Raw genomic sequence first — 25,110 nt, forward strand, 5'->3', positions numbered from 1 at the left:
AAGGATTTGGAATGAAGACTGTAGGAAATTGTGGAGACAAGTCTATATAAATTAAAGGAAGGACTTAGCAGGACCAGCAAGGTTCACTGAAGGTCTTAGTTATTGTTGAAAATCCTGTGGATGGATTTGATGGCTATGGGGTGGGAAGTGCTGGGCTGGTTCTACCTCTACTAGTAATTAAGCATGTGACTTTGGGTAAGGCTCTTGACTTCTTGACCTGACAAAGGGGGTGGAAGTGCATGGGTAGCCTCTCGGCAGTGTGTTAGGATGATGGTTGTATGAGATGAGCAAGGGCAAATGTCTGGGGCTTTGCTCAGGAAGATGGTGCCTCTGTAGCTCACAGCTGGTGTCATGGGGCTGGCGAGGCCATTGGATTTCCAGCAGCAGAGAAACTGAGCCACACTGTGGTGGCCTTAGCCTGTCCCCACTCAAGAAGAGGCATGGGGCAAAATGATGAATCCGTGTGTCCATGACTAACCAGGTTGTTTTGGAACTATGGGATCTCTAGCTGCTTTTTAGCACAAGCCATGTGGTTTTTTAATATTTCTTTAATGAGGGAATCTGTCATCTACCACTGCTTATGTGATTTTTCATTATTTTGCTCAGCTTCCCTTTTATGTTCTTGATTAAAAATGCTTTATTTTTACCTTTCTCTTCTATTTTAAAACACCCTAAAACTTAAAACATCCTCTTGAAAATGCTTTCCGCAGCAACAAAAATATAATGTAGTGCAAATTATCCTGATTTTCTTTTTTTTTTTAAGATTTTATTTATTTATTCATGAGAGACACACAGAGAGAGGCAGAGACACAGGCAGAGGGAGAAGCAGGCTCCTTCTGGGGAACCTGATGCGGGATGTGATCCCAGGACCCTTGGATCACACCCTGAGCCGAAGGCAGATGCTCAACTGCTGAGCCACTCAGGCACCCTATCCTGATTTTGAAACTGTGACTGAGATTATGTTTTTGGAAAAAAAAAAAAGTTGAGATTAAAATTTGACAGAAGTTGTGGTTGGCTGAGTAACATCCCCTCAAATACATCCAGGTCCCTATTCCTGGAACCCGGAAATATGTTACTTTACATGACAAAAGTTACAATGCAGATGGGTTGTCTTGAGTATTTTGAAATGAGATTATTTTGGATTATGTGAGTGAGAACAATGAAATCATAAGGGTCCTTTTTTTTTTTAAGATTTTATTTATTTATTCATGAGAGACACACACACACACAGACAGAGACATAGGCAGAGGGAGAAGCAGACTCTCTGCAGGGAGCCCGATGTGGGACTCGATCCTGGGACTCCAGGATCATGACCTGTGCCGAAGGCAGACACTCAACCACTGAGCTACCCAGGCGTACCCATAAGGGTCCTTATAAGGGAGGCAGGAGAGTTAAGGTCAGAAAGCAATGTGACATGAAAATAGAGAATGACTGGAAGGTTCTATACTGCTGGCTTGGAGGTCAGAGGAAGACACACACACAAGGATGCAGGTAGCCTCTTAGAAGCTGGAAAGGGCAGAGAAATAGATTCTCCCCTCTGGCCTCTAGGAGGAAGGCAGCCTTCCCCATACCTTGACTTTAGGACTTCAGATGTCTGGAACTACACGAGAATAAATTTGTATTTGTGGTAATTTGTTACAGCAGCAATTGGAAACTAATACAGACATCTGTCTCCTGGAGGATGGAGTTGCCACGTTTGGAAAAGGGGCACAATGACCATCATGTATCTTTCATAAGAGAATGTTCTGTTGAAACCTCTGCCAGCTCCAGGACTCAGAAATTCACACCCATGTGTTCATAAAACACTGTATGGCCTCAACACTGAGCATGTGCACTGAGGTGGGGAAATGGAGGAGGATGCCCACTGGGCCCACCCTGGGCTGTCTACCACTGTATAGAATTTATATAATGAGGATTGAGGCCAGTTGGCCTGACAGTGGGGAGGAAGAATAAGACAGTCCTGGGCAGAACAACGAGGTGGCCAAAGGGCCACCTTACTTCATGCCTCTTCTTCTTCTGGTCATTTTCAGGTATTTATCGTTACCCTCTTTTGTCGTTTCCCTCTTATCAAAACATTCTCAGAATAATTGGATAATAGTAGTAATGTCCACCTTGCATAAATTCATGACTTCCATGGCTGTGAAGTTGCAGATTCCCTGAATGTTAGCCTGGGGAGTGACATGGAGAGAACTGGAAGCAGCCCCTCTATCTGTTAGGTGGGCACAGGTCTGTTGTCCTCATGGGTCATCACTTACCCCAGGGCCCAGGCCTTCACACCTGGAGTCCGTCCAGAGAGGCTCCCCAGACACCTCAGCCCTTGCCATGTGTCAGCAATTTCAGGCAGTTCCTAGGTTTGAAATGGGAGCTTTTGTCCTCTGCCACAGATAGGAGCTTCACGTAATCTGAGAGAGGGAGGCTGGCATTTGGAGGCAGGGCTGTCACGGTCCAGAGGTCCCATTGCATAAGGACTCACATTCTTCATCCCAAGACCCAGCAGGAGTGGACCCAGGAAGACCACACCTTAAGAAGAAGATATCTGGCATTACTTTCATCGGATAACAGGAAAACTGTGGGATTGGGGAAGGCAGAGTGGCCCTGTGGGGAGGAAAGACATAAGGGGAGTCTAGAAACATCTTATGTCTGAGTTATGTTTTATAGTGACATTTTCTCAATTAAAAACTGTGGAGGAGGCATAATGATATAAGCATTCCTACAAGGACTAGGAGACTCTGTGGGCAGCTGCATTCCTTTGCAGTTTGTTACTGGTGGGACAGAAAAAAAAAAATGTAGAGGCAGGGACTCCAGAAGCTACTGTGCACTCCCTCTTGAGACAGAAAGTGAGGTTTTGTGTTTTGGGAGGCACCAGCGCAACAAAGACCTGGGTTTTGAGTCACATATTTGCGTCTCCTGTGAGAATCCCCGGCTTGCCTCTAGCTGACTGTGTGATGCCTGCCAGGGCACTCCAGCTTTCTGATCTGGGTTTACTGAACTTTACAGTGGGTCACATCCAATACACCAGGCAGAGTGTGGGCGAAGCGTGGCACGCACGTAGCTGGTGCCCAGTAATTGGTGGCTGTTGTGATTGTTCTTTCCTTCCTTTTTTTTTTTTTTTTTTTTGAAGATTTTATTTATTTATTCTTGAGAAACACACAGAGAGGCAGAGACACAGGCAGAGGGAGAAGCAGGCTTCCTGCAGGGAGCCCGGTGCAGGGACTCGATCCCAGGACCCCGGGATCACACTCTGTGCCGAAGGCAGATGCTCAACCACCAAGCCCCCCAGGTGTCCTATGATTGTTCCTTCCACAATTGGATGGGGCTGCCTGACGCAGGGCGTGAACAGACTAGAGGCAGCGGGGAAACAGCCCTCATAGCACCTCTGGAGGGCATTGGCTTGGCTGCCTTACCTCCCTGGAGCACCTCCCTCCAAGAGAACACTTTCCAGTTGCTGTTCTGGGGTGGAGGAAGGTGAGGATGATGCCAGTCTGGGTCATGGTTTATTTCCCTCATGTGAGAAGCGGGAGGCTGGTTGAAATGTCTTTTCTGTGGTTCTTATCCTGTGACTAGAATAAAGGCACAAGTAGCTGGAGCTGGAGTGCAAGGCAGGGAGTCAGGTAGTTTGGCATAATTTAATTAATTGGAATTTGCATTTTCTCTGTCTTCAAAGTAAGTGCTGGGTAATGAACGTCACTGGTGCTTGTGGAGTTGAGAAAAGCAGTGATCAGTCTCTCTGTCAATCGATAGTATAGAAGAGCCAATTTTCTCACCTCCAAGCTGCTTATAAATATGTTTTCTGCCTGGGCAGCCCTTTCTGCTCATTCTTGATCTTCATATTCTCCTCCCTTCCTGTGACTTTGGCTGGCCCTCTGTCTCCATATCCTCCATCTTTCCTGAACTTTCTGGGCTCATGTCTGCTCGGTTAGTGCTGCCCTCCGACTGCCCTCTGCTCCTCCTGCCCTCTGATGGCCACCTCTTCTGTGGAACCTCTAAAAACCACCCCCCAGCTAGACAAAATTCATTCTTTGCCCTCTGTTACTTTATCATAGTAACAAATTATGGAGCCTTTCCCCCTCTTTTGTATGTTTTAGTTCCTCTACTCAAGTATATCCTGGAGGACAGGGACACATGTTTTTTAATCCCTCGTAGTGTTTACAACAGAGTCTTGTACACTGTAGGCACCTAATAAATATTTGTGGACTCACTGAATTGTTTTGAGCTGAAACAATTGAAAGCAATTCCCAGAATTCTGAAATGATCAGACTTGACCGATCTTCACCCTATCCTTTTATTAGAATCCGGTAAAGATTTACGGAGTATCTACTGCACACTGGGCACCGGAGATACACTGATGAAAAAGCCAAGGCCCCATGACTAAGATGACAAGGTATATTCAAATAAGTAACTTTGGGTTCTCTTCTGGCGTTTCGTACAGATTCAGATCTTCCTGACAAGATCATTGTCTAGTACATGGAGCTAGAATAGCAGATGCTCACGGTGACCTTTGGCTAGTAAATGAGGGCTAGAGAGAAGAAACAGAAGTATGTCAGATCATCTAGAAATATTTCTATTCAAACCTATTAAATAGAAATCATCTCTGGACCGTAGGTACAAAATTCTCTTAGGTGGAATGGGTCCTTCTCCTTGTGCCAGTCAGAAACCACAGCTCTGTGGCACCCTGTGTTGTCTGTTTACAGCTCTTGTTAGATCATCTGGGAGTCCTGTGGGCTCAAAGGGAGCAGTGGCCTTGTCCAAGGTCACTCATCCTACCCAGCCAGGAGAACCGTGAAATGCCGGAAGTGAGTTGGAGGGAATTCATATTCTCCTCTCTTCCTGTGACTTTGGCTGGCCCTTTGTCTCCATGTCCTGCATCTTTCCTGAACCTTCTGGGCTGATGTCTGCTCAGTTAGTGCTGAGTGCTGAATGTATAGCAATTTCAAAAACAAATGGACATTAGTCAGTTGGGAATAGGAAAAAAATCAAGTTTACTTCCTTTTATCTGATTTACTGGTAAGGTTCAGACAGTTGAGGGAAATTGAGTTTGGGGAATGGCTACGGATTTCAAATGTCTTTACTAACCTTGGTAGCATTTTTCTGATAATAATTGAGAGCCAGTTGGTTTTTAAATTTCAAATGTGTTTATCCAGTACTTCCAGAAGTCTCTGAATGTATGATCATTTAATTTCTTTGAATTGTTTACAAATAGATGAAACCTGACATTTCCTCTATGGTAGATTTTATTTTCTCAACAGTGTGTAAAAAGTTATGAATTTGCCCCTCTTGTTCTCAAAGGTTAAACATACATTTAAGATCATAAACTCACACACAGAATTATCATCTGATGCAGCCTGCTTTCTGGATATATACCTAAAAGAGCTGAAAGTGGAGACTCAGATATTTGTATAGCCATGTTCATGGCACTATAATTCCCAATAGTCAAAATGCAGACATGACCCAAATATCTATCAGAAGGTGAATGGATAAACAAAACATGCAACAGAATGTTGTTTGGCCTGAAAAAGGAAGGAAATTCTAGCACAATTACCATGTGGATAAACCCTGAAGACATTATACTACATGGAATAAGTCAATCACAAAAGCGCGGATACAGTATGACTCTACTTATATAAGAAGGCATCTGGACTTGCCTGAGGTTGAAGGGAGGGGGAAGGGGGTGTTTTTATTTAATGAGTAAAGAATTGCAGTTTATGATAATAAAAAGGGTTCTTGAGATAGATGGTGGTGATGGTGGCACAACAGTGAGAATGTATTTAATGCCACTGAACTGTACATTTAACGATGGTTAAAATGGCATCAGAAAAATGCAAATCAAAACCACAATGAGATAGCACTTTACACCTGTCAGATTTGCTAAAATCAACAACACAAGAAACAATAAGCATTGGGAAGGATGTGGAGAAAAAGGAACACTTGTGTGCTGTTGGTGGAAATGCAAACGGATACAGCCACTGTGGAAGACCATATGGAGGGTCCTCAAAAAATTAGAGATAGAAGTGCCCTATGATTCAGTAATTTCACTAGTGGGTATTTACCCAAAGAATACAAAAACACTAGTTGGCAAAGATATATGCACCACTGTGCTTATTGCAGCATTATTTACAGTAGCCAAATTATGGAAGCAACCCAAGTATCCATCGGATAAATGGATGGATAAAGGAGATGTGATTATATACACACATATATGTATGTAATGGGATATTACTCAGCCATAAAAAGGAATGAAATCTTGCCATTTATAGCAACATGGATAGGTCTAGAGGGTATAATACTAAGTGAAAGAAGTCAGGCAGAGGGAGACAAGTACCATGTGATTTCACTCATATGTGGAATTTAAGAGACAAAACAAATGAACAAAGAAAAAAGAGAAAACAAAACAAAAAAAAACCCAGGTTTTTAAATTTAGTGAACAAACTGATTATTACCAGAGGGGAGGTAGGGGGGGCAGGTAATAGGTGAAATAGGTAAAGGAGATTAAGAATATGTGTATCACGGTGAGTCCTGGGAATTGTCAAAGCACTGTATTATACACTTGAAACATTTTTAATTAATTAATTAATGTGTTTATCCAGTACTTAGTTCCTGACAAGATCATTGTCTAGTACATGGAGCTAGAATAGCAGATGCTCACGGTGACCTTTGGCTAGTAAATGAGGGCTAGAGAGAAGAAACAGAAGTATGTCAGATCATCTAGAAATATTTCCTTTCAAGCCTATTAAATAGAAATCATCTCTGGACCATAGGTACAAAATTCTCTTAGGTGGAATGGATCCTTCTCCTTATGCCATTAATTAATTGATTAATTAGAAGAAGGGTGGAGAGGGAGAGCAAATAGGGGGAGGAGCAGAGGGAGAGGGACAAGCAGATTCCACCCTGAGTGCAGAACCTGATGCAGGGTCACTCTCATAACATCGAGATCATGACCTGACTGGAAACCAAGAGACAGATGCTTGACTGACTGAGCCACTTAGGCGCCCCTACACCCGAAATGAATATAACACTGTATGTGTTAACTATGTTGGAATTAAAATAGAAAATAGTTAAAATGGCTTGAAAAAAGGAAAGAAGAAAGAAAAAAAGATTTTAACTCCATAACCTGTTATCACAGTGACCTGTGCTTTTCAGATAGCAAGTATTGCCTTTGTTAGAGTTTCTGTCATTGTAGACATGAGAGTGTTTTGTTGGATGTATTTGAACCTTCTTTGTTTCCGTGTGTGAAGGAAAAGCAGAATGGTGTGCTTACCTTTTTTGACTTTTTAAAATGATTAAAAACAGAACAAAACGAAAACACCAAAAAACTGCAATGGGCAGGTCTGCAAAACATTGCTACCAATTTCCCATAGGCTCGTGCCAGGCATAATCTGGTGCCAGGTCCATGCCTGTTGAGTGGGTGCCAGGCTGGTCCTAAAGCAATGTGAGTGATTCCCCTACTTGAACTGAAATATTCTAGTTCAGTGAATATTTTTTTTAAAATTTTTAAAAATTTATTTATGATAGTCACAGAGAGAGAGAGAGAGGCAGAGACACAGGCAGAGGGAGAAGCAGGCTCCATGCACCGGGAGCCCGACGTGGGATTCGATCCTGGGTCTCCAGGATCGCGCCCTGGGCCAAAGGCAGGCGCCAAACCGCTGTGCCACCCAGGGATCCCTAGTTCAGTGAATATTAACTGAGAATCTACCAGGTGCCAGAGAGTGTAGTTGATGCTAGGTCTGAGTTGAAGGGGTTAAACGACAGCTTCACCCCATTTTGGTGCATAGAGAGGGGCAATGGTAGACAGTAATGACAACATGTGGCAATGGATTATGAGGGCTGGTCTCTGCAGCAGGAGTACATAGGTACAAGGCCAGAGGAGGGGCATTCATTCTTTCTGAGGAGGCTGGTGGGACTTTTCCAGGGGTTTCCTGGAAAAGTGCCATGACTGAGCTGGGTTTTAAAGGACCTAGTATTTGTCCAGTGTAAGCAGACAAGGGAAAGTGTATCCCAGGCAGAGGGAGCAGCAGGGCAAAGACTCCAAGGCAGGACGCAGCTGATGGGCACAGGTCACTCTGGAATATAGTTCAGTCCAGTGGGATTGAAGGACCCTGCAAATTAGTTATTCTTTCTCTAAGAAAGCTACCCTTGCTCCAGAAAGGACTAGCTCTGTTTTTGGACACTGTCTTGAGGCCTCGGAAACATTGTCCGGAATATACTCCCTGGTGACAGACTCTCTTTTTGGAGGGCAAGTATAGTTTTGGCATCAGCTAATGGCTGTTTTAGTCAAATTGTGTGAACCAGTTGGCTGGCCAAGCTGGCCATACCTCTTTTGTCATTATGCAGTGGCCAGGTTGGTTTGCACTCCTTGACCCTGGCTTTGAAGGACATGCAGGAGAAGGTGTTGTGAGCAGTGACGTCAGTAGTAGGTCCTGTGAGTCTTCCTTAAGTGACCCCCATGCTCACTAGAGAGTCTCTTAACATCAGTCTCCTGTCATTACAGTTAGAACTTTAGGGGAAGGTGCCCTCCAACATTGGTTAGTTATTTATGCAGCAAAATGAGCTGGTTATAAGAGACTGTCACTCATATTTAGACTTGAAACTTGATTTCAGTAGTAGAGTGACACTCAGGTAAGAGCTTAGATTTGGAATAGACACCAAGTCCTTTGGTGTCCTTTGTCCTGAATTTACATTTTCCCTACCTGTCTTGATGTACGATTTCCAAGGCTAGCCTACTTTTGGTAGGAGAGGCATTTTGAGGGTGGTTCTGTTGGTTTTAATACAGGAAATGGTGGTGTTCTAAGCAGTACAGGCTGTGAACTCCAAACACTGCTGATAATGAGGGTGCATTTATTCTTAGCTGGTGGGGGCTGGGCATGCTGAATCATTTGACAAACCACGGTTTTGGTTTTTCTATAGAATCATGTTGGCCTGTTGAGCCAATTGACCTACTAAGCCCACTTAGCTTGGGGATTTAGAAAATTAACATGTTAGAAGAGTGATACTTTGGAGAGTTTAGGAAGATTTTTCTGTCTTCTATAAAATATGTTAGTACATTAAAATTTTATTTCATGTTGATTTTACTACTGGGCATGATTACTGCTCACAGGAAACAACAGAAATAAAAGAATATTATTCCTGCACTTGGGGTGTGCTCAGGTGCTGAGACAGCAGAGCACCATAGAATATGTGAACAAGAAGCACCGGGAAGTGCATTAGAAATCATGGTGTGTTCTCCATCTTACTTGAAAGATAGGCAGTGAAGGCCTATGTTGGGGTAAGTTATGGTTGTTGATTGTCAGTGTAGGTCAGGGGTCTGAGGCTCCTCAGATTTACTTGTGTGGTTTGGTAGGAGGGCATCAGTGATGTGTTCTGTCTCATTAAAGTGTGTTTTTTCTATTGTGTCCCTTATACCATGAATTCTTAGAGAACAGGTGCTGGCAGCTTGGGCTTCTCACTACTCATTTTCGTAGAAATGCATTTTCCTGCTTAGAGCATGCTCTAGTTAAAATTAAAAAGGCAAGGAAAAAAAGTTGAAATATTGAAGCTCAATTTCAACATGCCTTTATAACCGACATTATTAATCCTGAGTGACAATTTTAACGTTTCCCAAGGCCAAAACCAGACCCCAAACAACCAGCCCTCACCTGGAGCTTTGATGAGCCCTCCTGTCTGTCATAGGGCATCCTTCTTCTGTGGGTCATTTCCCTCATAAGCCTCTGGAAGCTGCCTCTGCTCTTGGAGTGCTTCGCGATGCTTAATTATGTACATGTATTTTCCTGGCAAAAGCCTTTTCTTTTATGCATTTGTGGCCAACCATGTCAGGCAGAGAGGGCCATGACATTGGAGGCTCTTCCATTTTTCATGTTGGCATTTCTTGGGCATTCCTTGGTACATGGTGTCCATTCCCATGGTATCTGCAATCTCTCTATTTTTGCAGAGTTCCACGTGAGTGGCCAAAGGAACTCCAGTTTGTGGAGCATCTAGAGAAGGGTCCTTCTCTTTTTTGTTGTGGTGTTAGGCATTTTGGGGAACTTCTAGGAAATGGGTGTTCCAGCTCGAGGACCCTCGAATCAGCTCCAAGCACCCATAAAAGCCAGTCTCAAATGCCCGGCTTCCCACAGGTGATTCTTTAGCCTCTCTCCCTGTGGTGATGCTGGGCCCGATTGTGGCAGCTCATCTCCCTGGTCTGCCCCCTGGTCTCCCAGTGACCTCAGTTCCTGCCTCTATCCCCCTGGGTCTGCTGCCCTCTCTAGTCCTTTTCTCAGTGGCAGGTGCAGCCTGCCTCTCTGGTCCTGTGCTCTGCCCCTTGTCTCCCTTATTCAGGATAAGGACCACCAACTGCAGCTCCTGGCTGGCAGATGTTTGCCAGATGTTTGTGGGAGCGTGCTTCACGATGATCTCAAGTCCATTCAGTTTCCTCTTACCAGCGTAGTAAGAATTTCCCAACTGACCAAGCTTCATCTTGTCTGCACATCAGCTAAATTGTGTAGAACCCCCAGGTGCTGGAAGGTGTCATAGGACATAAACCTGTTCCTTCAATATAGACCTTGGACATTGCATATGAAATGCTACTAATAACTAACATTTACGGAGGCTTTTCCATGTGACAGGTACTTCCTGGTACCTGCATTGAATCATTGAAGGTGAAAACCAGTGACATCACCATTCTTTCTGCTTCTCCTCCCCACTCTCCTCCACAGCAGAGTTCGCTCTGGGACATTTAGTTCTGCTAGCAGGGATAATCTGACTTTGGGGAAGCTGGCATTATCCACCTTTATGCAAAAGGGGAACAATGTGTAGCTCTGAATTCCCAGTGAATGCAGATGAATGACAGAACTTCGGTTTCTCATTGCATTGTTGCTACTATTTTGATGGGCAGGTTTTTCTTACTGCCTTCCTGATTTATTCAAAATATTGGAACCTCCGCCTATGCGGTAATTGGGTGATGGACATTAAGGAGGGCACTTGATGTTGTGAGCACTGGGTGTTATACGCAACTGATGAATCACTAAATTCTACCCCTGAAACTAATAATACATTATATGTTAACTAAATTGAATTTAAATAAATTAAAAAAATATTGGACAATCTGTGTGTCCCCGCAGAACATCCTTAGGGAGAGACCATCCCATTTTGTTGGTTTCTTCTCTTCGAATTGGATGGTGGATGAGCTAGATGGGTAAATCTGAACACTGTTTAAGGATTTTGACTTTGGGCATTTTGTATGTTCCCTTTTGGCCCTGTCAGCCAATCAAATATTCATTAAGCACTTAATAATACTGAAACCTAATGAGCCCTTACTTTATGTGATAGGCATCATGTGCATGACAATCCTTCAAAGTTGGTATGACTGCTATCTTTTTTTAAAGATTAGATGATTTCTGTGATTTTGCAGCTAGTAAGAGGTGAGACAAGGATGCAAAAGCCGGTCTTTTGGACTCCAGGGCTTGGTCTGAATTGGGACACTGTCCCACCCTTGGTACCTGTTTCTCTTCTGCAGGTGGTACAAGAACAGGTGTGTGTATGGGGTAGTCAGCAAGGCTCATAGGGAGAGTTGCCCTTCCAGGATTGTACAGCCAAGCTCGGGAGCTGAGGAAGAGCCTTGATTGACAGATTTCGTAACAACGTAAGACAACAAGATGAGAGATATCCTGGTTAAGTCCAGGGTTCTGGAGGACTAGAGAGCTTTCCCACACATTTAGAAATGTGCCAGCTCCCCTGAGTGGGCCCTGAGCATTTTTTCTAAAAGACTTTATTTATTTATTTGAGAAAGAGAGGGGGAGAGAGAGAGATAATGAGTGGGAGGAGGGGCAGAGGGAAAAGCATGCTCTCTGGCCAGCAGGGAGCTGGGTGTGGGGCTCCATCCCAGGACCTGGAATCATGACCTGAACTGAAGGCAGATGATTAACTTACTGAGCCACCCAGGCACTCTGAGTCCTGAGCACTTTTAAAATCTAGTTAATGAATGCTGCCTTAGCATCCTTTTCTGCTCCACAGCATGGTTTACAGGGCTCCTTCTGGTGGGCCTGGGAAGGGTTTCATTTGCAAGCCTGTCTGTATTGGTGTTAAATAATTTTTACACTCTGGAAATATTTCTTTAGGAGTTGCCTCCAAAATGGATTTCTATAGAGCAAATTATTTTAAAAATGCACTAAGGGAGCCCAGTATTTAAAGAAGTTCTATGAAGTATGGTCACACTCTAATTTGTCTGTTCTAGAAGTTTTTATTTATTGTGTTTCTTTAAAGCAAGTTTTCCCCAACATGTTGGGAAATGCTGAAGTATCGCTTCTCTGCTATTCCTCTCCATCGTCCTTGGGTTCTGGCTGGGCATGTGCTGGGATCCAGGAGCATGCAGACTTAAATTAGAGATGGTCTCCTCCCTCGAGAACTGGGGAGGATCAGACAAGAGGACAATGGGAACAACAGTTCAGGATTTGCGACGAGGTCACCCTGGCAGATTGGCTTCAGGTTTATTCCTTTTTTTTGGGCGGAGGGGGGATGCACAGCTGGCTGGAGGCACCCAGGGAGGGTCTTATCTTGGCTGGGCTCCTGGGGAAGTTTCTTTTCTGCCCTTCTCAACGTCCAAAGCGGAGCTCTCTCAGCTCTTCCTGGCTCTCTGCAAGACTCTGATGGCCTTTCTGTTTGCTTCTGTCAACCTTACCTTTTTTCCTGTGAACGTCCCCATATCCGTTTTTATTATCATGCTCTTGCTCTGCGCTTCTGTCTCTTGAAAGGAAACGGCTCTTGTCTTTGTTAAAACCGTGCCCTCCTCTCCCCCCAATTCTTTTTTTTCTCCCCCCAATTCTTAATTCTCCATCCCTCCCCCCCCAGTCCTGATATACCATTTACCCCCAGTTCTCCTCCAAGCACACAAGTATGTTCAGAAGCCCTGGACTCTACCAAATGCTTTTCTCCCATCCGCTCCACTCTCTGACCAAGCTACCGTTTATCCCTCTCCTTGCCCTTGCCATCTTGTTTCTGAAGACGGGTCTGTTCCCTTCTACTTTTCTATTCCCCTTTACCCTTTGCAATCTGCTCTCTCTTACCACAGTGTTGCATTAGTCCCTGGTGAGTCACCAGTGGCCTCCTCAAAACCTTCTCCTTTGGCTTGTCCTGTGTCTTCTGGCTTGCTTCTTCTCCTTCTGCCAGCCCCTAAATGTGTATGTTACTCAGGCTGTCCCCTGCACACTCTTCCCTACTGGGCTGGTGCTCTTGGCTTTCACCTTGGCACGTGGGTGTCCCAAAATGGGATTCTGACTGCCGACTACACTCCCAGGCTTTTGAACCAAGCTTTACATGCCTTGCTCGATGCTTTCACTGAGCTTCCTTGTGTCCCCAACTTCCTCTTGGCACTCTTGCCCTTCCTGCTGCTCCCAGCTCTCATAATTCCCATGGATGGCATCACTGTGCTCCTGTGTGCCAGTCCTTTTAAATTTTTTTAAAAAAGATTTTATTTATTTATTCATAAGAGACATACAGAGAGAGGCAGAGACACAGGCAGAGGGAGAAGCAGGCTCCCTGCGGGGAGTCCGATGTGGGACTCTGATCCTGGGACCCCGGGATCACACCTTGAGCTGAAGGCAGATGCTCAAACGCTGAGCCACCCAGGTGCCCCTCCTGTGTGCCAGTCTTATTTACCCTCTTTGGGTCGTCTCCTTGGTCCTAACCTTTAGGCGACTTCTTCACATACCGTTCCCCACTAGCCTGCCTCCTCATCTGTTCACTTCCCTGTTCCACAGGAATAGTGCCCTTCTTTGGAAAAACATCTCTTGAGGTTCTCCGCCCATTTTTATTCAGATTATATGAGGTTTTTTTGGTGTTCTTTTTATATATTGGATATTAAACCCTTAAGGTGGGAGGAAGGGTGAAACAGATGAAGGAGATAGAGTACACTTATCTTGATGAGCACTGAGAAATGTATAGAATTGTTGAATCATGGTATTTACATCTAAAACTAATATAACATTGTATATGTTATATATAAAAAAAAGAGGAATAGCGTCCTGCCTGGCCACCTTCTGCCTCCCTGCTGCTACTCCAGTGCAGCTTACACATGCCAAATATCAATATCCAAAAAATGGAGAGTTTATCACTTTCCCCCTTAGATCTGCTCTGACCCTGGCAGTCAAGGCTTTAACATGGTGCCTGGATTGGTTTGGTTTCTTATCACTGCTGCAATCCATTACTACAAACTTAGTGGCATAGTCTAGAAGTCAGAAGTTCAAAATGGATTTTACCAGGCTAAAGTCAAGGTGTCGATAGCGCTGTGTGTTTTCCGGAGATGTGGGGGAGAGAATCAGTTTCCTTGCCTCTTCCAGCTTCTAAAGGCTGTGTGGTCTCCTAGGCTCATGGCTCCTTCATCCTTAAAGTCAGCAGTGTAGTTATCTTCCATGATTCCTCTCCCTCTGACTGGCCTACCTCTTTCTTCTATCTCTTAAGAACCCCTGTGATTACATTTTGCCCACTGGGATAATGCAGAATAATACCCCCCATCTCAAGCTCCTTGATTTAATCCCACCTGCAGATCCTTCTGCTCTGTGAGGTAACATACTCGTAGGTTCTGGGGATCAGGACATGAGCATCCTTGGGGAGATACTTTTCTACCAACCACATCACCCAGGCTTTCTTCCACATTATTATTTCTTTTTCCTCAATTGTGTCTTTTGTGCTGGACAAATAATAAGACCATAAAAATAGCAACCAACACTAATGGAGTGTGTGTGCTGTGCCAAAGTTGCTGTGGGCAACTTTCATGCATACCTTTTTTTTTTAAGATTTTATTTATTTATTCATGAGAATAATACAGAGAGAGAGAGAGACAGGGAGAGGGAGAAGCAGGCTCCTCGCAGGAAGCCCGACTTGGGACTCGATCCTGGGTTTCCAGGATCATGCCCTGGGCTGAAGGTGGCGCTAAACCACTGAGCCACCCAGGCTGCCCCATGCATACTTTAACTTAAACCACACAGTGATTGGGGCACCCAGCCAGCTTGGTCGGTGGAGCACGGGACTCTTGATCTTGGGGTTGTGAGTTCAAGACCCATGTTGAGAGGAGAGATTACTTAAAAATTTTTTTAAAAAAATCTTAAAAACAAACAAATCATGCAACTATTATATAATACCAGTTATTGTCTCAGTTTACAGATGAGGAAACAGCTTCAGAGAGGTAATTTACTTCAGGCCAAACACTAATGGTTAGTGGAGGTTTTAAGAACTAGTTTGATCAAGATATAATTTATATACTATAGAATTCACCTGTTTTAGGTGTACAATTCAATGATTTTTCTTTTTTTTTTAAAGATTTTTTTAACTTATTTGAGTGAGAGAAAGATCATGAGCATGAGCAGGTGTACCAGAAAGGGAGAAGCAGGCTCTCTGCTGAGTAGAGAACTCAATGCAGGGCTCGATCTCAGGTCCCTGGGATCATGACCTGAGTTGAAGAGAGATGCTTAACCCACTGAACCACCTAGGCGCCCCTCAATGATTTTTTAAAAGATTATTTATTAAAAAAAAATAAAAGATTATTTATTTATTCACAAGGGACACACACAGAGAGAGAGGCAGAGACACAGGCAGAGGGAGAAGCAGGCTCCCTACAGGGAGCCTGATGTGGGACTTGATCCCGGGACCCCAGGACCACACCCCAGGCTGAAGGCGGTACTAAACCGCTGAGCCACCCGGGCTGCTCACCCCTCAGTGATTTTCATAAATATATAGAGATCTGCATACATTACCACAATCCAGTTTTGGGAAAATATCGGTCACTCCCCAAAAAGATTCCTACTTAGTTCAGTGGGCAAATCAGATATTTAAACTAATTATTATATGATGTGCTAGGCTCTGAGATCGTTACTTCTGTGCATGAGAGGAACACGGAATGTCAGGAGGAGGGAAAGCTTTCTAGTCCCTAGAAACCTGACTTTGCTCTTTGGCCAATCTAACCGGATGAGGTAAACAGCCATCGGGACCACAGGCGTTCACGACTCGCGCCCCACCCTCATCGGGCTGCTGTATTGACCGAAGTTCCTGGGACTTCCTGGGACGAAGGCAAAGCCGCGTTATAAGCACGCGCTGTGGGGGTTCAGTAGTTCCGAGAGCTTGCGATGCCCTGGGCTGGTTTGCAGCGAACCTGAAATCGGCCGTTGGAGGGGTTCAGCAGAAATGAGACCAGGGGTCATAGAGCAGCGAGAGGGTGTGCGTGGCTCCTGGGATGGAGAAGCCGCCCTTCCAGCACCCAGGGTGGAACACAGGACGGTTTCTAGTGCCTGTGTGTCTCCTCTTTGTGACAGTACAGGACTTCCCGCCCTCTGTCTTTTCTCCCTGGAAGATGTAGTTGGCCGTGATAGCTTTCATCCTGTCCCCGTGAACTTGGAAATACTTGGATGCTGGGCTCTGACCTGCCACACCATGTCTGAGGGGGATTCCAATTATGCCGAGGGTCGATGCCAGGTCATCTGGTGTAGCTGTCTCTCTTCTGGACCTTTCCTGGAGGTTCTCTAGGCGAGAAAACAGGCCCTAAGGGGAAGGGAGGGCGCCAGCTAAGGTGCCAGCTAATGTGCTAATGTGCTCCGATCCGGGTGCTTCTGTACCTGATGCCTGTGTCACCCCAGGAGACGGGGCATCACCCTCATTTTGTGGAAGAGGGAAGTGTGGCTAGACAGGCGTCCCGGCTTCATGAACAGTTTTCCACTGCTATTTCTTTCCCTGTACCCTTTTGCCGCACAGAAAATATGCACAGTTGAAATTGCATGCCTTAGACGTTGTGGGTGCTGGCAAAGAGTTCAGAGCAGCTCAGTTTGATTTTCTTGCAAAGGGCATGTGGACGTGGGAAACGCGCAAGATGATGTGACATTTTAACGCCCTTTCAGTGTAAACTCTACAAAATCATCAAGGTAACACCGAGGGCTTGGCTTTAAAATAGAATACACACGGAATTATCTGTCTTCAGAGACTGAGCACTCTATGACCTTCCTTGTGGGCTGCTGGTCTTTGGCACAGAAAACCAAAAACAACCCCTTTCATTGTCTCTCTGCTCCTTTTGAAGATGGATAAATCTGCCCGGGATCCCCTGCTCGCTTCTTCGTAATGGCCTTTTTGAGGTGTCCGTTCCCACCCCCCATCCCAGGGACTGGCAATGGGCCCTTGGGGGAAAGTTAACTGGAGGGAATGGAAAGGCGGTGGTGAGAGGGTGCGGGGGGCACCCCAGAGGACAGCTTCTGCCCCAGGTTTGCCCTGCTGGCCTGGATTGCGACGCCGGTGCCCAGGGAAGGAACCTCCTTCAGGGGGACCCGTGGCCCCTGCAGAGAGTCTGTGAAGGACAAGTTCAGGGAGGGCACTGGGAACATCTTGCTCTTTTTAAGCAGCAGAACTGGTTCTTCTGTTCGCCGGGTTTTATTTGCAGGCGTGCTGTACAGCAGGAGAAGCCAGTTGCTTCCTCTTACCCCCCTGTAATGTCTATCAAAAAACCGCTCACCTTCTCTCCTCCTTGTGAGCCAAAGGAGCAGCTTCTTTGCGTGGGCTTGTTTCCCGTTTCCGGGGTGTGGATGGATGATGCTTCCTTTGCGTTTCCCCTCCTTCAGGGCTTAGGAGGTGGCTCCTGTCTGCTTCTCATTCTCCTGCTAGTTTTGGGGCATGCCAGCTCCAGCTTCAGTTTCAGATCAAGGTCAGCTCTGCTGTCCCCTGAGGCTGGGAGCTCCTCTCCCCCACTCCGCCTGATGACAGCCCAGTGGATACCGGGTGGCAAATCCGTGCCGTTCCCGTTCTGTTTTGCTGTCACCAGTCTGCTGCCTGTTGCTCTCCTGGGACCCGTGGCCCATCCTGGGCTGCAGGCCTTTGCCACCCGGGGTCAAGAAAATCCTTCCACGATCGATCCATCCTGTGGCTTGGTGGTGAAGTGTTCTTGTCCGGAGAGACCTGCTGGCTTTTGGGTGGGTGGGCACTAATGTTTCTGTCCTGTGATGGGCTGGGTGGGGACATTAGAGAGAGTTTAGTGGGGGTGGCCTTCGCTGGGGCTGCATGTGTCGTGGTTGCCACCAATGTGCCATGAGCTGTGTTTCCAGCATATGTCCATCTGACTTGAAGGTCGTGGAAATTCTTCCTCCTTAGAGCTTTGGTCCTCATTAGGTTCTCCACTGGCATCCAGGGGGAGGTGTAGAGATGCTGTCTCAGAGGTGGCAGCCAGATGCCATTTTAACCTGAAACCAACATTCCTTGATTGAGGCCAGTACGTGCCTCGCACCGCTGCCTTCACTGTGCTTCTAGAAAAGAGGCATGGTTTACAGATGAGAAGACATAGGCAGAGGAGGTGACTAAAACCCATCCTGCTCCCAAGACCACACCGTCCAGCGATGTGGGATGGAGACACAAGGCGACTGAGAAGGTGCAAAGGTGTGAGTGCTCCTGCCCCAGGAGGCTGGAGGGAGCTTCATACGTTGCAGTTCTGTCTCACTGATATAAAACCATATACAAAAGAAGTATGAAAATTGCTATTTTATTTCAGTACTTGATAATAATGAATCTTTCAAATAGAACTCTTCTTCCCTTTTTGTTTTTTTAAATCATAGAACGAGAACTCTATTACCCAAAGTGTTTCCTGTTCTACTGAAGCTGTCAGGAATCGCAGTGCTAAATTCAGTCCCTGGCTGTAATAATTAAATCACTCTCTGGTGTCTGGTAGCAACTCTTTCTCTGCCCCTTTTTATCCCCTTTCCCTACTTCCATGTTTATTTTTAATTTTTCTCCCTTTTGTGTGTGTGTGTGTGTGTGTGTGTGTGTGTGTGTGTGGGTTTAGTTTTACGGGGATATTAAGTCTTTGGGAAGAACGTTAGGGTTGAAATCCTAAATAAATAAGATTTATTGGCCAGTTCAGTACCCTATGCCCTCAAGTTCTTTCCTCTATTCATTTTCCCCTTACGTATTTTGCTCCAGGTTACATAATTCATCTCACAATCAGAAAATGAACTCCTCATCTTGGTTAGACTCACTGCCGCCCTGGGCAGGATGCACGGAGCTGATCCTGGTGGGGCAGACACAGGTTAATGATGGGTCTGAATTCCGAGGTCTGCCCCGGGAAGTACAGCTCATGAAGAAATGCCTCTGCCTTCAGTTATTTGCTGCTACTCCCTCTTGTCAACCATTCTGCTGTATTTCTGTTTTTTTTTTTTTTTTTTCTGATCCTAAGGAGTGTTCTGATGAGCTACTGTAGGAGGAATCTTTGCCTGTATTTGTGATGGTTTTTTAAAATCCAGCCTTGTGCCAGCAAAAGCACTGGTCATCGCGTGTGTACATTGAAGGCTCTTAGTACATTTTGTCAGATTATTTCCCTGAATGTTTTCAATGACTACTGCAACCAATCATGCATGCAAAATTCCCATTTTACTGCATGTTCACCAATATCGTGTTTTCAGTTTTAAGGTCATTGCCAACTTGGTCATTTTAAATAATGTGGTACTTTTTGCTTTACTTTGATTACGAGTGAGATTGAATTTTTTTTCTATGCAGAGTCAATCAAAATGTTCTTTTGTGTTCTTTGATACGTGCGCTGTTTTGGTGGAACGGTAGTTCCTGCTTGTTCTAGAGTTTTGTTTCTCAAGCTGACCCTATTGACCATCTAGCCATGGCGATTTCTCCCATTCACATAGGACATTCTCTCGTACATATGTGGTTTTCCATTCTATTGCCTGCATGTGTGTACGTATACGTGTGGGGGAGTATGTGTGCTTGCATGTGCATGTACACATATGCGTGCATGTGTGCACAGGTGCATATATGTGTATGTGTGTACACATGCATGCATATGTATATGTGGATGTACATGTACGCTTTTACGTGTGTGTCTTCATGAGTTTTAATGGAAATTTGGGTTGGGGTATTACATATTGCACCTCTGTTCTCAATGTTGACTCAAAAGCTCAGTTGAGTCTTTGGTGAGAGGCACTAGACCCAATCACGGATGGCTGTGTGGCTACCACTAGAGAGGATTTTTTTGTGTTCTGTGCTGACAGTCGGATCTTAGTGACTGAAGATAAGAAATAAAATGTCTGAGAGCTTATTGAATGCATGCATGTTCGATAAAAGTGCATGGCATTGGACTCAGAGTCAGGATGGGGAAATCCAGGTGGGGTCTTAGTTGTTGCTGCCGCTGGCATCTGCATCCAGCGAGCAAAGTCTGCGGCTCCCTAGCCCTTGTGACTTTTCACCTGCAGACTAGAACAGATTAGGTGAAGTTAGCCAAAGTATCACTGAATGGATAATGAGGCATACTCCCCTAGAGAGGAAGACCTTGTGGTGGACACAGTGTCTGTTATGGACTGAATATTTGTGTCCCCACACCCATAGATTCATATGTCAAAGCCCCCCGCTGAACCCCCATTTTCTAGTATTAGGAGGCAGGACTTTCGGGACATGATTAGGTCTAGATGAGGTCATGAAGGCGGGCTCCTCATGATGGGATTAGTCCCCTTAAAAGAAGAGGAAAAGACACCAGGGCTTCCTCTCTTCACCATGTGAGGACACGGCAAGAAGGCAGCAGTCTGCCAACCAGGAGGGGGGTTCTCACCAGGATCGAATCTTCTTTGGTCTTGTCTTGGACTTCCAACCTTCCCAACTGTGGGAACTTTTGTTTGAGCCCGCTGGTCTGTGGTCTTTTATTATAGTAGCCTGAGCAGACTAAGATGGTGCCTCAGAGCTACTGTTGTGTGGGGTCAAATCCACTAATGCCCCTAAGAAGGGCTTAGTTACCATGCAGGCCCTGTTCTTGCAGATGTCTCCTTCTGCGTCTTTGAAGGACAATTATGTTTATTTAGACCTTGTGTACTAAAGCAAAGCAATGTTCATTTTTAGAAACTTCTTCCTGGAACGTGCTGTCTTCTACACGGCCAGGCTAGACATTCCCACCCAATCCACCTCCCAGGGAATAGAAACCAATAAATCACAAGAGAGTGGGGGCCGGACATGTGACCACTGGTCCCAGACACCCTAGTTTGGACCCAAAGATACCTGTTACGTCTTGCCTTTTCCCCCCCAGATCTTCCTTGACCATGACTTGTGAGCTTTTTTGTGGCTTTCTGGCCAATTCACTTATTTGGCAGAACTTAACACCTTTGGTGTTGATTTTTTTTTTTTTCACTTTCTCATATTTTGTTCTTCGAAGTGCACTGGTTGCCATAGAAGCAGTGATGTCAGGACCAGGGAGAGAGCTTTATTGGCCTGGACACGTGGTTTATAGAGTCGTTTTCTGTAATAATGTTTGGGGCTGGTAGTCACGCTATAAGCAGCTGGATGCCCAGTCCTGGAGCCCCGAGGCTCCTAAGCTCTGTCACTCCCTGGGGTGCTCTCCTACCCTGAGAAACTGGCTATGCCACACTCCATCTCCTGAAGCCCCCTTTCAGTTTGGCCATGTCCTGTAGTGGAGCCTTAGGGGGAGCCAGAGGTGGGACAGGCCCACAGCTTCATCAGTGGAGAAGCAGACACCCCCCAAAAGGCATTTATTGCCACCTCTCTGAATCTTTTCTGGTGTTCTCACTATTTCCTTTAACTTTTTGTCACATTCACACATTGCTTAAAAAGTGTGGAAAAGGTACCTCTTTTGGAGAAAGAGCTTAAGAGTGAACACTCAGCTACTCTGTCTCTTGCTTTACTCTGGGTTGGGAAGCATACCTGGCCCAACTTGGTGCCAGTGCCCACCAAAACGAGGACATCCCTGGCCCAGTTCATGTCAGGCTTCAAGAGCAGGAAGACGTGAGGGAAAGAAAGGGACATGGAGGTTAGAGCTATTAGAGCAAATCACCCTGTGCTTCCTAGGGGTCTGTGCTGATCCTTTTCCACCTCCTGAGGGTCAGGGTACTTTCACTTGGGATGTGCTCTACGACAGGCAGCATACAAACACACCCACGTCCTAATCCCCGGAATCCGTGAATATATTCAGCGGAAGGAGAATTAAGATTGTGGATGGAGTGAAGGTTGCTGGTCAGTTGACCTCAAGATAAGGAAATTATCCTAGATTATCCAGGTGGGCCCAACAAAAAGCATTCTTAGAAGTGGGAGAGGGAGCAGGAGAATTGGGGTCAAAGTGATGCAGGAGAAAGACTCAACCAGTTGTTGCTGGCTTTGAAGGTAGAAACTCAACCCTGGAGCCGAGGAATACATGTGGGCAGCCTCTGGCAGTGGGGGAAGTCAAGGAAATAGACTCTCCCCCAGAGTCTCCAGAAGGAACTCCGTTCTGACATCACCTTGCTCTTAGCTCCATGAGACCCACTTCAGACCTCTAGACCTGTAAGACACGAAATTGTTTTTCTGTTGTTTTAAGGCACCAAACTTGTCGCAGTTTGTTACAGCAGCTGTAGGAAATTGATGTACATCCCTAGGCCTTCTCAGAAGATCTGGCCTTCCACTAAGACCCCAGGCCCCTTGCACTGTGTCCCCCACCGACTGTACCTCCTTGGCCTTCATGAGCTCCAGGGGAAGAAACCCTTGCCTCAGCAGTGAGAGCAGAACTGACTGCAGGTGTGGGTTGGGGGTGTGCCTAGAGAGGGCTCATTGCGGCAACTGTTCAGGGCACCAGGTGTGTCCGGTGGGTGTCCCTGGAAGCAGATGCTGGGGTGGTGTGCAAGGCTTATCAGGGAGGAGAGGAGGGCATAATGGCTGTGAAACATGAGGGGCCCAAGCAGGACTGCACAGGGGAGCCCCACACCGTGATGAAGACCTGAGGAAGGCTTGGCCAGACCGATGGGCAGTTCTGCAGTGTCAGCCTCCGGTAGGGAGGCCTGAGCCCCGCTGGCTGGCGCTGCCCTGGGAGGGTGGCCTTGGGCCCCGGGCCGAGGCGATCCTGACGGCGCCGCCGCCCCCGCGGGTCCGTCCTGGAGGCCGATCCTGGCGGGGCGGCCCCGGCTGTCACGCAGGCAGTAGCTAGCCGTGGGGTTGTGTCTTGGGATGAGCTCTTTCCCAGTGTTAGGGCACAGCAGTGATTTCCAGTGGGGCTTCGCTCCCTTTCCTCCCCTGACTCGCACATTTGGGAGAGGTGCCGGGCAGTCTGTGTTTTTGTCTGGGCCAGTCTCGGGGAGTCACGACGTCATCTGGCAGCGTAGGCCCTGCAGAGGGGATGGGGTTCAGCTTACCCACCGTGCAGATGCACACACCCAGGCCTCGCCGTCGGGGGCCAGGCTCCCTGGCCAGGCCTGAGCTCCTCCAGCCACCTCTGCCTCCCCGTGGCTCCAGACCAGCTCCCGGTGCCAGCTGCTCCCAGGCCCCCAGCGGGCCAGGCGTGTGTCGCGTCCCTCGTCCCTCGCCTCAGTTTCTCTCCCCCTAAGGCGCAAGAAGCTGCTGCGCCCTCTCTGGGCTCATGTGCATCCCCGTGGAGCAGGGGGCTGGAGCCTGTGGGTGCTTTCTTTTCCCTCCCTGCCTGGGACCCATTGTTTGGGAGCAGAGCACCTTCATGAAGGTGTCAGGTGAGGAGACGTGGACATGCTGTCTCTGAGTCACTGTGCCCTGTGCCCCCTTCCCTGCCAAGTTCCCCTTTCCTGGGATTCTGTTCCCCCAATGAAGTCTTAGGCCTTAAGCTTTTTTTTTTTTTTTTTTTTAACAGCTTTACTAAGGCATAATTTATATTCCATAAAAATTTACAACACTGCTCAACCATCACCAAAATACAATTTTAGAATATTTCCATAGCCCCCAAAACATCCCTCGGGCCATTTGCGCCCAGTCCCTCTTCCACTTCTAGCTCCCCGCAGCTGCTAATCTGCTTTGTGCTTCCCCCATTCCTTTTTCCAGGCCCATAAGCTTTTGCCTCTTGCTCTGTTGTTTAGGGAACCCAGGTTAAGACACAAAGGAAATGATCCAGAAAATTCCTTGGCCTTGCAGGACGGGCCGCTGGGCATCTTCTGACCCTGAGGCCAGAGTGACCATCCTGGACAACTTGCTACGACTGCAGAACAAGGATGGTGTGTTAACAGATTTTAGTTATTTTTAATTGGGACATGAGCTACATTAACAATGATCATAACAAAGCGTGATAGAACACGTCTTCATGCTACAAAGATTTCTGCTGAAATAGGCACATTTTCTCATTTTCCTTGGGATTGGAAATTCCTCATCTGATCATAGGCTTGGTGAAATGAGGGTCGGGCAGCCAGGAGGGCCCTGAGGGTGGGGCTTTCTCCAGGGGCCCTGGCAGTCTTGTTTGTATTTTTTGTTTCCCCAGGCAGAAATTCCCCTCAAAAATTTTCTGTGCCAAGGGTGATCCCCACATGGTTTTGTGTTAAGGTGTTTTTGTTTTTTGTTTAAGATTTTATTTATTCATGGGAGACGCAGAGAGAGGTAGAGATACAGGCAGAGGGAAGCAGGCTCCATGCAGGGAGCCTGATGTGGGACTCTATCCCAGGACCCCAGGATCATGACCTGAGCCAAAGGCAGATGCTCAACCACTCAGCCACCCAGGCATCCTATGTTAAGATGTTTTGTTCTGGAACTATTTACAGGTTTGTATGTTGAGAAGTGTGTTCATTTCAAGTTAGGTCTTCCACATCTTAGTCCCAAAGCATGAACGAGGTGCAGAAGCTATCTTGGAGGAATTGTGGTGGGGGATGGGGCACTCCTTACTCAGTGGCCCTGAGGCCTGCCTTCCCTCCTCACTTCCAGACTGGGTAGGTTCAGCCCCTCAGTGCTATTTAAGACAAAACAGATGGTTCTGTAGTATGAAACAGTCACGTGTCTGGAAGCTGTGAAAAAGGTTATTTGTCAAACATCTATTATGAGTCAGGTCTTAAATTATCTATAAAGCAATTTACTGTGCCTTTAATGTAGACCGGAAAATGTGCCAAGTGCTTGCTATCATTATCTGTCTTATTCGTCTTCGCAGAACTCCTGTATTTCCATTTTAGAGATGTGGAAACTGGCCCAGCTAATGGGGGGCAGAGTGTTAATTCAAACCCAGGCCTGACCCCCATTGTGGGCTGTCAAGTTAGCAGCCCGCAACTCAGATGAATAAGACAGTGTTCAAGGGGCTCACGTTTTAGAAGCATGGGACAGAAATATGAACAAGCACATCCAATTAAATTTTATAATAATAGCTACCATTTGTTGAACATTTGTGATGTGCCAGGTGCTGTTTTTCAAGCTTTGGGTGTGTTA

At 46.3% G+C, this 25,110-nt stretch overlaps 1 protein-coding gene across 11 annotated transcripts in view; it reads left to right on the plus strand.

Moving 5' to 3' along the window:
- Positions 1-25,110, plus strand: part of CALN1 (calneuron 1) — a 529,066-nt gene that overhangs the window by 176,200 nt on the left and 327,756 nt on the right. The gene's annotated exons all lie outside the window — the stretch shown is intronic.

This window comes from Canis lupus, chromosome 6, assembly GCF_011100685.1.
Source record: "Canis lupus familiaris isolate Mischka breed German Shepherd chromosome 6, alternate assembly UU_Cfam_GSD_1.0, whole genome shotgun sequence".
Lineage (NCBI taxonomy): Eukaryota > Metazoa > Chordata > Mammalia > Carnivora > Canidae > Canis > Canis lupus.